Below are 16081 nucleotides of genomic sequence, written 5' to 3'. Positions count from 1 at the left end.
ACTCAGCGGCTTAATTTAATACACATTTATCCTCTAACAGTTCTGGAGGCCAGAAGTCCAAAATCAGTTTCACTGCTTCAGGTTTAAAATCAAAGTGTCAGCAGGGCCACGCTCTATTGAGATTCCGGGGGAGAATCCATTTCCTTGCCTTTTACAGCTTCTGGAGCTGCCTTTCTGAATTCCTTGGCCTGTGCCTCAACTCTCTGTCTCCTAATCCAGCTACATAGCATCTTACTTCTGTTGTAGCATCTCCTATTTGCGTCAAACCTCCCTCTGACTCCTTCTTTTAAGGACCCTTGCAATTCCATCGGGCCCACCCTGATAATCTAGGACAATCTTCCCATCTCGGGATCTTAAACTTAATCACAGCTCCAAAGTTTTTTTTGCCAAATAAGAGAACATTCACAGGATCCAGAGATCACGACATGGACATCTTCGAGGATCATTCGTCAGCATCACACCCTGTGTGTGCTGTAGGAGGCGGGAAGTAAGAGGGGGATTCTGAGATGGAGAGGGGACAGGCCTTTTTTCAAAGCAAATCCAACCTGATGCTTCTCAAAAGTCCCTCTGTGTATACCTGGAGGGTAGGCAGGATGGCAGTGAGGTGACAGCTATACACTCAGGTCTGCACCTTACACCAGTGATTCTCAGAGTGCAGTCCCCAAGCAGCTGCATCTGCCTCCCTTGTTAGAAAGGCAACATTTTGGACCACACCCCAGACCTGCTGAGTCAGAACTCTGAGATGGTTTAACAAGCTCTCCTGGGAAGGCAGATACCTGTTCTTTTTAGCTCAAATTTGAGCCAGTGTCCTTAGGAGGAGGGTAAGACAAGGCCTGGGTTGGATCGTGGAGTGGGGGTTCTCAGCACTGCTGCACCTTAAAACCACTTGGAGAGCTCTTTAAAACATAACGTAGGAATCAGAACCTCTGGGGATGAGGCCCAGGCAGCGGTTGTGTTTTTAAGTTACCCAGTGATTCGACTGTGCAGTCAAATTTTGAAGCCACTCAGTGTATGATTCCCACCCTACAACTTGGCCTGGTGGAGAAGAATTGAGAGTCCCTAAAATGAGCAGTTCTCAAACTTGAGTGAACATCGGGACCTCCTGGAGGGCTTGTGAAGGACTCGGATTCCTGGGCCAACCCCCAGCTGACTCAGCAGATCTGTGGTGGGACCCCAGAACATGCATTTCTAAGAAGTTCCCAGGAGGTGCAGAAGCTGCTGATCCAGGGACGCCACTTGGAGAATCACTGCATGAATGTATGATTTTTAATACCAATAGCCCACCCAAAATACCTTTCCCGATTCAAGTTAACACCAAAGTGTGAAAACATTAGAAGTTAGTTTATTAGATTCTCCCCCGACCCCCTGGGTTGATTATTGTGGGACAAATGCCAATAGAACTTAATTATTGAGATTATGGTATTTGTGACACGTAGACGATGCAAGAAATATCATAGAAATGAAGTTTGAGGGGAAAGTGAAGGGAAAAGGACATTGAAAACAGGTCGGATGGGAAAGAAAACCAAAAAGGACACTGGCTTGCTTCACGCGTTGGCCAATACCCAACCATGGGGTGTGTGTGTGTGTGTGTGTGTGTGTGTGTGTGTGTGTGTGAATAATTGAAAATAGTATCTACCCAGATATTACCTGGGCGTCCTGTCTGCCCCTGACATCTAGCTCCCATCACCGTGAAATCCTCAGTTCCAGGCGTGGGTAACTCAGTGACTTCCTGAAGGTTCCTGTTAATCTCGAGGGAACTAACTGAAGTCTTTGTAGATTCTTAAAATGGCTTAAAGCTTTGACTTCCTTCGTTCCTCTTTCTTTACCCTAACGCGGCCCCTTCACCAGTTTTCTATTCAAAATCAGGAGAGGCGCTGGCGGGGTCTGAGGCGTCCGGAGCGGGCCTGAGCCCGTGCGGGCCTTTGCAGCCGCGGAACCGCCCCCGGCAGCCGGCGCCGCTTCCCGCCGCTCGCTCGGCTGCAGCGCCGGCCCCAGGGCCTCCGGGGCCCTGCGGGGCTCAGCATGCCCGGAGTGAGGCTGACCACCAGGCCTGCTGCAAGATGGTGCTGCGTGGCGCCAAGGACCCGCACTGCGCCGTTCACCGACTGCTGGGGGCCGAGAAGCAGAAGCCTCGCAGGAGCACCTGCCCCTGGGCGGTCCGGGCGCCCACCACACCCTCTTCGTGGGCTGTAGTCCCCTCTTCCAGGGCATCCTGGCCTTCGCCCCGTGCGGGAGGTGGCCCTCACCCTGATTGATTCACGGTGCAAAGATAATAGCTATGTGATTGCTGGTTATTATCAAGCTAATGAACGAGTAAAAGATGCCAGTCCAAACCAGGCTGCAGAAAAGCTGGCCTCCAGAATTGCCGAGGCTTCAGCGATACCGCTGTCGTCATGGTAGACAACACTCAGTTTACGAGGGACTGCGTGGTACCCACGATCCACGTGTACAAACACCGCGAAAACAAACGGCGTGCAGAGACCCGCACTGTGATTCCTGGGAAGACTGGCCAGCAGCCCAGAGGATCTCAGCATCACTCCTGGACGCCGGTCCTATGAAACGCTCGAGAATTTCGATAACCACCTGGATGACGTTTGGAATGACTGGACAAATCCAGAGATCAATAAAGCTGTTCTGCACCTGTGTTAGGGAGGGAGTTCAGTGACTGATCTCTGGGCATTTCCACTACACTGAAGAAGAAACGCTATTTTTAAATGTAAATAAAATATCTCATAGCCTGTGTGGAAGGCTGACAGTTTTCAGAAGTGGCTTGTGCCTTGAAAGAGGGCAGAATGTCCCATCAGTCATCTTTTTAATGCAAAGTCTCTAGAAGCCGTAAGGACTGTCCAATCTGACCCTCCCTGTGGAGTCCTTCCCAGTTGTGTGTTGCCACAATCCAATCAAAGCTATTTCTGCTTGGCCAAGATTGTTCCTATTAAACAGTTTTAATTAACCTTTAAAAAAAAATTTTAAAACTCACTCACACCAGAAGTTTCACAAATCAGGAGACTTTGCTGAAGTCTCGGAGGCCAAGGAAGCTTTCTCCTAATTCGTTGCAGTTTTCCTACAGCCGTCCCTGACTTCCCCAGGCATTGCTCCCCCGCTGCTTGCTTTGAGCCCTCTCCTGAACAGAATACATCCTTGTGCAAAACACTTGCACCTCTTTATCTCTCCTTTGGATCATGGAGACCCACCCTTGATTCCAAAAGCACTTACCAAAGCATCTCTTTTAAACAAATTGTTACATTTGTGATCAAATTCAGAGGAATTCTGGTGAACAAAAATTTTCTTTGCCTCAGTATAAATATTAGCTATATTCATCCGTTCCATTTTAAGTAAATTTTATATTTTAGAATTAAATTTATAGTAAGTTGCAAAGCTAATATAGAGTTGCCATATTCCTCACACCCAATCCCCTATTGTTCACATCTTACATTATTGTGGTACATTTGTCACAATTAATGCACCAACAATGATGGATGATTATTATGACCTAAGTCCATGCTTTATTCAGATAGTCTCAGTTTTCACATAATGTCCTTCTTCTGCCCCAGAATCCCATTCAGGACACCATGTTACACTGAATCATCATGTCTCCTTTGGCATCTGTAGAATGTGAGAGTTTCTCAGACTTCCTATGTTGTTAATGAGCTGTCTGAGGGTGAAGCAAAGGTACAGTGAAGGTATCTTACTAAGACCAAAAAACAATGCAGGCAACTCCATAGATTATAACAGAATTTGTTGTAGGGTAACTTACTTAAAGGGATAGAGTCAGAATGCAAAATGGCCCGGCCCCACTATCCGCACAGCTAATCTCCACTGCTAGACAGGTGCTACAGTATATGTTTTATAATATAGATAAAGTACTAGTGATTGACAAGACAAAAGGACAAAGAATGCAGCGTGAGCCAGGAACCATACGTCCTGGTGGTCTTATAATGGATAATCGCTTACAACTGACACCAGCACCTAGTTTGGTATTTATCTTGGTTGCTATGCCATTCTGGCCATTACTGATGGGAATCTTTATGGTTATACTGTGTAAGCTTACAGGACATAGCTAGTCATTTACTATGCGGCTTTGGTGCTGGCTGAGACTAATTAGGTGAGAGTTCACAGCATGAAAACTTAAATAGAAGAGAAATGGGAAGGGGGTACTACAAAGATGGAGTCAGTCTTATTTACATCAACCTCTATGCGTATACATGACCTCAGTTTTGAGGAGAACTGGTTAGGTATTTTGTAGAAGGTCTCTCAATTAAGGTTTGTGGGGCGTTTTTCTCATGATTAGAGTAGGGTTATGGGATTTGGGAAGGAAGACCAGAGAGGTGAAGCGGCTTTCTTGTCACAGCAGGTCAAGGGTACCTGCTATCAGCATGACTTACCGCTGATGATGCTGACCCATGACCACCTGGCTGAGGCAGAAGCTGTCAGTCTTTTCCACTGTGAAGTTATTCTCCCCGCCCCCTATACCATCTTTTTCTATCCTGTACCCTTTGGCAGGAAGTCACCAAGCACAGCCCACACTTGAAGACAGGAGCTATGCTCCACTTCCTTGAGGATTTATATCAATTATTTGAAATTCTGTACAGGAGATTTGTCTATCCCTCTCCCATTTATTTATTCAATCATTTATTTAAATACAAACACACGGATATTATTTTATACTTTGGGTTGTAATCCAACATTACTTAATTTTTTTGCTCAAATTGTTCTAGCTTTGGCTTTTGGGAGTTCTTTCAGTTGGTTTCTGTTCTTTTGACATAACCCCACAGCTTTGTCTTTTGAAATCTTCCTTATTTTCTGGCACTACAAGATGCTCTAATTTCATTTCCAGCTATATCCCTGCATCATCCTAGACTCAGCCATTTCCAAGGAGCCCTGGTTCCTTTTGTTGAAGAATGGTATTAGAAACCAAGATCTCAGCAGCGGGTGTGCCCACTGCCACTGGAGTATCATTGTTTCTAGGCCCTTTCAGTAGACAGAACTTGGAAATATATGAGTGTGTATTTACCTGTGTGTGTGTACACATATCCATAATTATTTCTATAGTCATCCATCTTTATAAAGTTACACATGAGTCCACACTGATGCCGCATACTGACTCTCACAGAGCACCACGTGCTTCCTTCTAGGCTTCCCCTTTGCTTATCTGTAAACTCCCACTCCAATAGTGAGGCCTGGCTCCCATCATCCTCCATCTTGTACTAATTCTGTTAATCCAACTCTGTGTATACAGCAATACCAGAATTACTAACCCATACACCTGTAAGTTCAAGTACATATGTGCAGTTTGTCTTCAATCTTACCAAGTCCACTCATTCTCAGAGTTACTCAGGACAGCACCTTTCCCCCAACCTTCTTCAGTGAGATTATGTCATACATTTGTAACACAGATTCTTTTGTCAGTCTGCATTGCATCCTGCAATCTCCTAACCTCTTAACTGGTTTTTTATAATCTGTCTATGTTAAGGTTTATCCTTTGTGCTCTAAGACTTCATGGGTTTTGATAAACACAGTCATGTCTCCACCACTATAGTGTCGTACAAGACAGTGCCCTAAAAAATTCTATGTGCTTCCTCTAATTCAACCCTCCTTCTGGCCAAGCCTCTGGCAACCCCTGATCTGTTTCCCATCTCTATAGTTTTTCCTTTACCAGAATGTCATGTAAATGGAATTATAGTGTATACAGCCTTTTCAGGCTGGCTTCCTTCACTTAGCATAATACATTTATATGTAGCACAGTTCAATGTTAATCCATGTTGTTGAGTGGATTGATAGTCTGTTCTTTAAAATCTCTGAATTGTATTACATTGTATGGATGTACCGCAGTTTGTTTATCGATTCACCTACTGGAGGACATCTGCTTGCATCCAGGTTTTGGTAATAATGAGTAAAGTTTCTATAAACATTTGAGTGCAGGTGTCTGAATGCACATACATTTTCAAATCAGTAGGGTAAATACCTAAGAGTGTAATTTCTGGATCATATGGTAAGAGCATGTTTAGCTTTGTAGAAACGACAAAGACTGTCTTCCAAAGTGCGCCATGTCGCATTCCCACCAGCAATGAATGAGAGTTCCTGTTGCTCCACATCCTTGCCAGAAATTGCTATTGTCAGTTTTTTTGGATTTTAGCCATTCTAAAAGTGGGTTCTGGTATCTTATTGTTCATTCCATTTTTTTTTTCAATCCATGTTAAATGATGGCCAATTTAGAGCATGGAACGATTTTTCGCTGGCCCTGGATTTTGCATTGCTTTTTAAAGATATGATTTCAGCCAGGCCAAAGGGCTTAATGGAAAGCAGCAACATCCCGTCCCTCAGCTGTCCTTTAGCCTGTGGAATTCATTAGCCTGAAACAGAAGCAGCAGCTTGTTTAAGGGGGATCTGAAAATAGATCAGGGGGAAATAAAATGACCAGAGAATGGAGTAGAATGCAAGATCAGCTTTGGTCAAGGCAAAAGAAAAGTTTTAAAGACCTCATTAAAATATTTACAGTTAAGAAAAATAAAGGTAAAGAGATGAAAATCTGTAACACTAGGAGACGATGGTTGAGAGTGGAATTTTCATGATGTACACACCATTTGCTCGTGAACAAAGATCCAAAGGATAAAAAGCCCATGCTCCATCCCTCAAGAAATATTGCACAATTACAATGCAGTTTGCTGGAAATTAGAAGTGCCTTTATACTGGGAGCAGCTCAGGTCAGGTGGGGACTGGAAGACGCGACCAATGCCAGCGCCACTTTCACCTCTCTGGTTAATGACAAGCCTGTAATCTGTCAGGTCCTCAGCTTGTCTAGTTCTTCCATCAGCCCATGTGGAGCCAGGATAAGGGGTAGTGACATCATAGGTGAGTGAACAGCATGGTGCCAGGTCACGCTTTTGTTTGCACTGTGTCTGATTTTAAGTTACGCCTGATGAATTCTCAAGAAGTTCCTTTCTGAAGGCGTGAGCTATTCTATTTCAGGCAAGTTCTTCCTGTTTTCCAGTGGTCCCTGCCTTACTTGGCTCCCCTCCCTCCCTACATTCCAGGCACAGATCTGTTTATACAACTGTGCTTCATCTCTGAGAGAACATCCTGTGCCAGAAAATTAAGAGGAAGCACAAACTCCTACAGCTAGCCAGCTGCCCCAGCTTTCCCTCTTGCCCCTCTTCTTTCCATCCCCTCCTCTCTCCTTTCCTTACTGTAATTGTCACAAAAATCTCTGGGAGTCCCGAATCAGTACTGAATCTCACGGTGCAGCTCACACCAAGTTGGCAGATCTCTGAGGAGACACCACTGGACTTTCTGCTGACTCAGAAGGTCTCCACATTCTCTGGTGTATACTACAGATCTATTTTAACCAAGAATATATTTTCTGTTCCAAATTACAAATTCAAAATTTTAAAGTTTACCTGAAATATCATGAATGAATCTCTAAACATCATGTATAGAAGAAGCCAAATATTAAAAAGTATACCACATGATTCTATTTTATTTATTTATTTATTTATTTTTTCTTTTTCCAAGTCAAGTTGTTGTCCTTTCAATCTTAGTTGTGGAGGGTGCCGTTCAGCTTCAAGTTGTTGTCCTTTCAGTCTTAGGGCGCAGTCTGAGGGTGCAGCTCAGCTCCAGGTCCAGTTGCTGTTGCTAGTTGGAGGGGGTGCAGCCCACCATCCCTTGCGGGAGTTGAACCGTCAACCTTGTGGTTGAGAGAGCACTGGCCCATGTGGGAATCGAACCCGCAGCCTTCGGAGTTAGGAGCACGGAGCTCCAACCGCCTGAGCCACCGGGTCGGCCCATGATTCTATTTTATGTGAAGTTCAAGAACAGGCAAAGCTGAATTATGGTGTGTAAGCCACAATAGTAGCTAAGTTTGGGGGCTATTGACTGGAAAGGGTACAGAGGAGAGTTCTGGAGGTAGGAAATACTCCATTTCCCTTGACCAGGGTGGTGTGTGTGTGTGTGTGTGTGTGTGTACTCATATATATGTAAAAGTCATTTATGGACAGAATATGACCCTCTAAAATTCATAAATTGATACTTTAACCCCCAATGTAACAACATGAGTAGGTGGGGCCTCTGGGAGGTGATTAGGTCATGAGAGTGGAGCCCTCGTGAACGGAACTCGTACCCTTATAATAAGAGACACGAGAGCTTGTCTCCTGTCTCTGAGGTAGATGAGGACATAACCGGAAGATGGCCGTCTATGAACCAGGAAGCTGGCTCTGCCCAGTCATCAAATTTCCTAGTGCTTTGATCTTGGACTTCCCAGTCTCTAGAACTGTGAGAAATAAATGTTTATTTCTAAACCACCAGCCTACGGCATTTTTGTTTTGTCAGGCCAAACTAAAACAGTCATCAAATTGTATACCTTATACTTTTGTACTTTATGTAAATTGTAACTCAAAAAAGTACATGAAAAAAGTTTCCCTAAGACAAATCGACTAAATTGTGAACACAGAGTGCAAAATACTGATCAAAAACTGCTAGAACCCTTCATTGAACAGAAACCCAGAGAGGTTAAGTGGCTTACCTATAGACACACAGCCAGTTGGAGTCAGACTTTGATAGTCACAGAACATGTTACCTATTTAACTATGGTTTGGAATAATTTATCCTAAATAGATTTTCTTTATTTTCAAAGATATTTTGTTATTGAAAGACGCTGATCATATAACAACATCTGGGTTTGAGATCAAGGTAAGAGTATGTTGAACTCCTAATTCTACAATCTGTGGATGCCCACATCCTCCCCAAGATTTCTGCAAGAAAAAGGGGTGGTAAGGCAATGTCAGGACTTACTTCTTCTTTAGTTCATATACTGTCAGGTCCCATATCTCTGATCTCCGCTGGCCCAATCCAAAAATACACCTCCTTCCTTGCTTTCCATAGAGAGTCACAGAGGAGACATCCATCATTTGTTTGGTCCAAGCTTCCTAGATTTGAGACCTCCCACACCTTTTGAGTCTTTGTGAAGCTTATTCACTTTGCCGGCCTCTCTGTGGCCAGGTTCCGGCAACTGTCCCAGCTGAGCAATCAGACGGACTCACACAAGACCCTGAACCTGAGGCCAGAGCTGCTGGCGAAGGTGGTGCAGCTACATCCAGACTCCAGAGAGAGCAGTGGCATGGCCCTCGGGCAAGGACCTTAGGGGACTCCTGTTCACAGCTCATTTCCTGTCTACACAGGAACATTTCCTTCATCACTTGAGAGCAATTTCTTAAACGTGGATAACCTTACTCCCCTCTTTACAAACCTAAAGACCTCATGTTTTTCCAGAAAATTACTTAAAGTTTTAAATAGGTGTTTTTCCATTTTTCAAATATAAAATTATAATATTGTGTATTAATGTATGCATCCTCTCCTCACCAAGATTCAGAGCTGCCCCACAGGTCATTGCCTCTTTTGAGAGTCACTAGAGTAATATCTTTATATTTTAATCAAATATGGCATTATCATGCTTGATCACTCACCTTTCTCACCAGGGCTCTAAAGAAGTTGTTGGTTCCCAAAAGTATACATTCCTCAAGGATGCAGATCTGTTTATCCTGGAAATTAACACCCCCCCAAAATGTGAGGCAGGAGCTAAACTCAGTTTCCCAAAAGGAGACAACTGGAATAAATGCTTAGCCTCTTAGAGTGACCATTCTAAAGGGGACCATATTCGCTGGTTAAAAGAAAAAAAAAAGTCTGTCATATTACTACTTTCTTTCTAGTCACATTTCTACTTAGGCCCATAGCTGAGCTCTGCTGTAGGGCAGAATTTTGCTGGAAAAAAGAAGTGACATCTCTGTGAACAAGAAAATACTTTTCCCCTGATGCCTAGGGGGACATATGCTCGGTATTTCCAATTTCGGAAAATTCAAAGCAGTGAGTAGTGGTTTATCACGAAGTTAAAGTCAGGCTTTGAAACGATTTAGATCTAGGTTATAGCCAGAGGTGTGTGTGTGTGTGTGTCTGAGAGAGAGAGAGAGAGAGAGAGAGAGAGAGAGAGAGAGAGAGAGAGAGAGAGAGAGAGAGAGAGAGAGAACATAACTGAACAAGTAAGAAAGCTCTTCCCACCCACAGCATCTCCTTATCCCAAGCCCATCCCACATCCCAAATGGAAAGAGAATAAAGAAAGGAAACTCTATGCCTAGAAATACAGCTTCAAGTAAGAAGAGCTTAGTGAGGTACCATTATGAACAAAACGTGGGATTCATGAACCAATATTCACTGAGGGGATCCCTTTCTATTCCAGGTGTTCAGAGAAGCCATACTCGTATGCTATGTGCTCCTGGGCCCTGAACTTCACAGACCCCAATGTGCTTCCAGAACAAGTGGGGCCTCAGGCACATGCCTGTCAAGTACAAATGAACAGCCCGGGCTGGGAGTGAGACGTGACACCAGAGGAGATCCTGGATGCTGCTTATTTGATGAAGCGCAGGAGGGAACATACATCTCTCCACATATTTTTAAAATCTGCTTCTTACCTTGCAAGAAAATATACAAAGTCTTATTCTGAGCTGGGAACACAGCCAGGTTTCAATTGTGGAAAGTAAAGAGCAACCTCATTTTCATCTGAAATCATAATTATTTCTCTCCTCCCACCTACTCTCCAACTTTGGACTAACTTAGCTGGTTTTAGGGTGTTCGGTGCCAAGATTGCATGCACAGATTTAGAAGCTGAATGATTTGAGTTGGGTAAAAGAATGACCTAATTTCAGATGAGAAAACATTTGCTCCCTGCTTTTCCACCATTTCTCACAGGGATGAACATAAAAAGGGGATGCTTGCTGCTGCTCAGACAAAAAGAGCCTCGGAACCCAATGATAGTGCCATTCTTCTTCCAAGGCTGGTTATTAAGAATGGTGGGATCTCAGGCCTAATCAGGAATGCTGAGAATGAGCCGAAAACCTTCCTAAGACAATTTCTCAGCTTTAGTGGGAACACCCAGATTTCACGTGGAAAAGTTTACTGGCTCCTCTGAGGTGGTTGCAGGAAAGGAAGCAATAGTAGTAGCCAATAAAATGGTAGGAAACCATGGTAGGCAGGACAATGGCTTCCAAAGCTGTCCACATCCTAATCCCAGAATCTGTGAATATATTAGATTATGTGGCAAAGTGGTATTAAGTTTGCAGATGGAATTAAGTTTGCTAATCAACTGACCTTGAACTGGAGAGATTACCCTGGATATGTGGGTAGGCCCAACACAATGACAATGTCCTTATGAATGAAAGGTAGAGCCAAAAGAGAGAGAGCCACAAACGGCAGCGTGGAAAAGACTCAGCCTGACCTGCTGGCTCTGAGGATGGAGGAAGGCGCCATAGTCAACGAACACAGGTGGTCTCTAGAAGCTGAAAAAGTCGAGGAATCAGATCCTCCCTTAGAAGGAATGCAGCCCTGCCAACACCTTCATTTTAGCTCAGTGAGACCCATTTCAGACATCTGACTTCAAGAACCAAAAGAGCACACATTTGTGTTGTTTTAAACTATGAAGTATGTGGTACGTTATTACAGCAACAGTAGGAAACTCATACAGGAAACTTTCCTATTCTCTTTTCTGCCTCTATCCTATTCCCTAAACATCCTTCTTTTGTTGTCCTTCCAACCAGCAATCGTGAATTCCCTCACTTCCCTACAACTAAATCTTTTAGAAAATAACATCGACCATTACCTTCCCGAACTCAGGGGAGGAAACACTTTTTGAAAAATAAGACATAGAAGCATAAAGGAAAAAATTGATATATTCAATTATATTAAATTAAGAACTTTTGCTTATAAAAAAAGAAAGACACTTGGATTTGTTGCTAGGGCTGCCATAACAAAGTACCAAGACTGGAAGGCTTAAACAACAGAATTCATTGTCTCACAATTGTGGAGGCCAGAAGTCTAAGACCAAAGTGTCAGCAGGGTTGGTTTCTTCTGCGATTTCTCTCCTTGGCTTGCAGATGGCTCTTCTCTGTCCTCACATGGCCTTTCCTCTGTGTGTGTCTGTCTCCCAATGAGAGGACTCTTCTTATAAGGACACCAGTCATATTGGACCCCACCCTGGTGATCTCATTTTAACTTAATCACCCCTTTAAACACCCTACCTATAAATGCAATCACATTCTGAGATAATGAGGGTTAGAAATTCAACATACGAATTTTTGGGGGACATGATTCAACCCATAATACAGTTCAAATATAGATGCAAGGGAACTTTAACAATTCTAATAAAAATTGAATGACCTTCATTGAATTCAATGACCTTCATTGAATGACATTTGACCTTCATGTCAGACTTTAGCCAGAGACTGATTCTAGGAGACAATAGAAAGTATAATGTCACAACTATGTGCATCAGCTCAGGTGTCAGACAGCCCTGGGACCAAGGTCTCACTCCACTACTGTTAGCCACATGGTGATGAATAGTTTTTCAAAGAGAAAAACATGAACCCAATTCAGCCCGTAAAAAGACTGTTAGAGAGTGAAAGGTAAGACAGAATAGAGCTGCCAAAGGGCTCTGTAGTGGTTGCTGTGGTACCCCCCCAGATCTCCCAACCCCACCTTACCCCCAGGACAGAAGAACTCATTCTCCTGGCTGCCAACACCTCAGGGACTGTCCTCAGTTGAAGAGAGCCACCTTACCTAGGGTCACACACTTTTCTCAGCCATAGCTTGCTGCAAATGTGTCATCCAAGTGTGGGGATAAAGGCTTAGCCACAGTCTTGCCCCAACTCATGTCAACTCTGCGAGGCCATCTTAGACTCAGTGCCTCCATGGGGGTGGCTGAAGCCTGTGTTGTGATTACACCACTACCCAGCTTCTCCCTTTGCCAATCCCACGTCCGTCACTCTCCTACAGGTGCTGACACCAGGGCACTGCCCAGTAAACTTCCTGTGGGACAAGTTCTCTCTCGGAGTCTCTTTCTTTGAGAACACAACCCACAACAGGTCATATTCAGAATACATAAAGAACCCCCACAAGTGAATAAGGAAAATGCAAATAGCCCAATAAAAATGAGTAATCAGGCATTTCAGTGAAGAAAATATCCAAATATACAATAAACATGAAAAAAATTGTCAAATTCATCAGCAGCCAGAAAAATGCACACTTCAACCACAGAGAAATACCACCACACACTGACCAGACTGACAAAAATGTTTTAAGTACAACAATATCAAGGATCAATAAAGATGTGGGCCAAAGGGAGTATAAATGGATAGTACCACGTTGGAAAACAAGTGGACATTACCTACTGAAGTTGAACATGAGCAAACATGGAAACTTTACCCTTGTGTATTTACCTTAGAGAGACTCAAGCACATGAGCACCAGGGTACATGTGTCCGAATGTAATGTCTCCAAACTGAAAACAATCCAAATACCCAGGAAAAGTAGACTGGATCATGAATTATAGCATAGCCACACAAAGGTGTATTATTGTGCTGTGAAAATGAACAATCATGGCCACGCAAACCAACATGAGTTGCACAAGCTCAGCCTTGAGTGAATGGAGACAAAGGAATGTATGCTGTGTGCTCCTTTATAAATTCAAAAGCAGGTGTAAACAAAATTATATTGCTTAGAGACACATGCACAGTGATTAAACTATAGATGAGAGTGGCGAATTTTCCCCAAAGTCAGGAGAGATCAACGGGCTTGTAAGGAAGAGCTAAGGGGGCTCTGGGAGCTGGCAGCGTTCCATGTCATAATTTTTATGGTGTTCACATTATGATTATTTATTAAACTGTAGGTTTACATTTTATCCACTTTTGTATATAGGTATGCTTTAGAATTTTAAAAATTAGAAGGAAGGAAGGGAAAAGCAACTTGCCCATATTAATTTGATGTTGTTGCTGTAAAAATTACCACACTAGGTGGCTTCAAACAATAGAAATTTGTTCTCCCACAGTTCTGGAGGCCAGAAGTTTGAAATAAGGTGTCAGCAGGACTATGCTTCCTCCAGAGGCTCTAGAGGACAATCCTTCGTCACCCCTTCCAGCTTTGTGGATCTGCCGTGGTCCTTGGCAGTCGCTTGGCTGTGGCTGCATCTCTCCAATCTCTGCCTCTGTCTTCACATGGCTTCCTCCTCTATGCCTGTGTCTTCTCCTCCTCTTTCTCTAATAAGGACATTTGCCATTGGATTTAGGGCTCACCCAGATAATCCAGAATGATTATTTTCCAAATTAGGTCACATTCGCAGGTTCCCTGAATTAGGATGTGGACATAATTACCTGGGGATCGCCATTTAAACCATGACATTGCCTTTGAACCTTTGTTAAATGCCACCTCTTTGTGGCTGGGCTAGCCCTCTGCCTTTGAATCTCTTCCTTCTAATCCCCATTGCATGTGGTATGTGCTTTCCTCTGGTCCACCACTTTCTACCTTATGCTGGCGTTTTGTCTCATTTGTAAGCTCATTGAAGGCAGGAGCTGTATCTAGGATCTGGTATCTAGTTTCTAGATAATAGGTGCTCAATGAATATCATTTGAACCATATTCTATACAGCATTTTTTTGTGCACACATGCGAACGCATGCACACACACACACACACACACACACACACACACACACATTTGCAAAGCCATAGAAAATATTAAAAGATTAAAAATCTGGGAGAACACACACAAAACTGAAATGTTTACCTTGAGAGTAAAACTGGAATTGGGTTATGTATTTTGTTCTCCTGTCTTATGTCTTCTACTGTCTGAACAATACATTTTTCCTAGTACCAAAAAGGAAACCGTTATGTTAACATCAGATGAGCATAGGTTTGAATTATTTTTCCAGCATCACTGACGAATTTGCAAAGATGCACCCAAACTCTCCCACTGACTCTGCTGTAGTCGTGGTGTGCACTGGCGAATGGCTAAACATGGATGGATTCAGTCTAAGTTTGATTCCCAACCCTATCAGACTCTAAACCCTCTTTGAAAATAACAAATAATTTACAATGCACCCTCAAATGAACTTTATAGATTAGAGGCTATCTATATACATAATTTTAAAAAATCAACATAATTCACTAACTATAGTAAAAAAAAGTAATTTATAATGAAAAAACCCACGTATTTTCATAGTAAATATTTGTACATTATACTAAAAGTCACCATGAGGCACATTTCTCCTAGGATAGTAGCTACCAGCACAAACACATTCAGGTGTGTCACGGTGACTCAAACATTTCACACACCCACCGTTGCCAAAAGAGACACCATTTCCCTGAAATCCTGATGATGCTTGATTAAAAATATATACTTTTTTAAGTCTGAAATATAGGTTATGCATTAAAACCATGCAAAAATACCTTCTGTTGATTGGTGAATCAGTTACATTCTTGACTTACATAATTAGAAATAGGTTTTCATCTACATGATATCCGGTGGCCATTTGAAAACTGTGCAAGATGCCAGGTGCTCTATCACTGTACAGAACAGTCTTTTGTTTTGCAAAATATCTAGCATCACAGGCCCTTACCTTCTAAATGCCAGTAGAATCGTCCAGCTGCCATAAAAATAAAAAACTTCCCTAGTGTGGACTAGCCTTATCAGATAGCTAAATATGACATAAAGCCTCTGTAGTTAAAACAACATGGTGCATGAATGAATAGACCAATGGAACAGAATAGAAAGTCAAATAGACCAAACTATATTTGGAAATTCACTATATGACAAACGCGGCACCCCAAATCACTGGGGAAAGATAGACCTTTTAAATGCATTCTGTTAGCTAACTGAATAGCTACGGGTATTAGGTGGGTATGAACCATTTTGGAAAAAAATTTTTGATCTATATTTAATACCTTATGAAAGGATAAACTCCAAGCGCATCAAAGTTCTAAATATTTAAAAAGTGATAAGATAAATTCTTTCATAATCTGGTGACAAATTTGACTACATAAAAAAAAAATACCATAAGCAAAGTTAAAGGACAAATGGGAAACGAGAAAATATTTGCAACACTCACCACAAGTAAAAGACTTGTCTCCATAATAAATAAAGAATTCTTAGAAATGGAGAAGTAAAAAAAAAAACCTAAATATCCAATAGAAATATTAGCAAAAGACGTGAAAAGTCAATTCATAGAAAAAGACATGTCCCTTAAACATATGAAAGATGAAAAACTTCAC

The 16081-nt window shown here is 42.6% G+C and overlaps 1 pseudogene; it reads left to right on the top strand.

Annotated features, from left to right (window-relative positions):
• The first annotated feature begins 2022 nt into the window (after positions 1-2022).
• LOC117020134 (ER membrane protein complex subunit 8-like) lies at positions 2023-2649 on the top strand (annotated as a pseudogene).
• Positions 2650-16081: the final 13432 nt, after the last annotated feature.

Source organism: Rhinolophus ferrumequinum, unplaced genomic scaffold (genome assembly GCF_004115265.2).
Source record: "Rhinolophus ferrumequinum isolate MPI-CBG mRhiFer1 unplaced genomic scaffold, mRhiFer1_v1.p scaffold_87_arrow_ctg1_1, whole genome shotgun sequence".
NCBI lineage: Eukaryota > Metazoa > Chordata > Mammalia > Chiroptera > Rhinolophidae > Rhinolophus > Rhinolophus ferrumequinum.
This window is presented reverse-complemented; position numbering and strand designations above follow the sequence as displayed.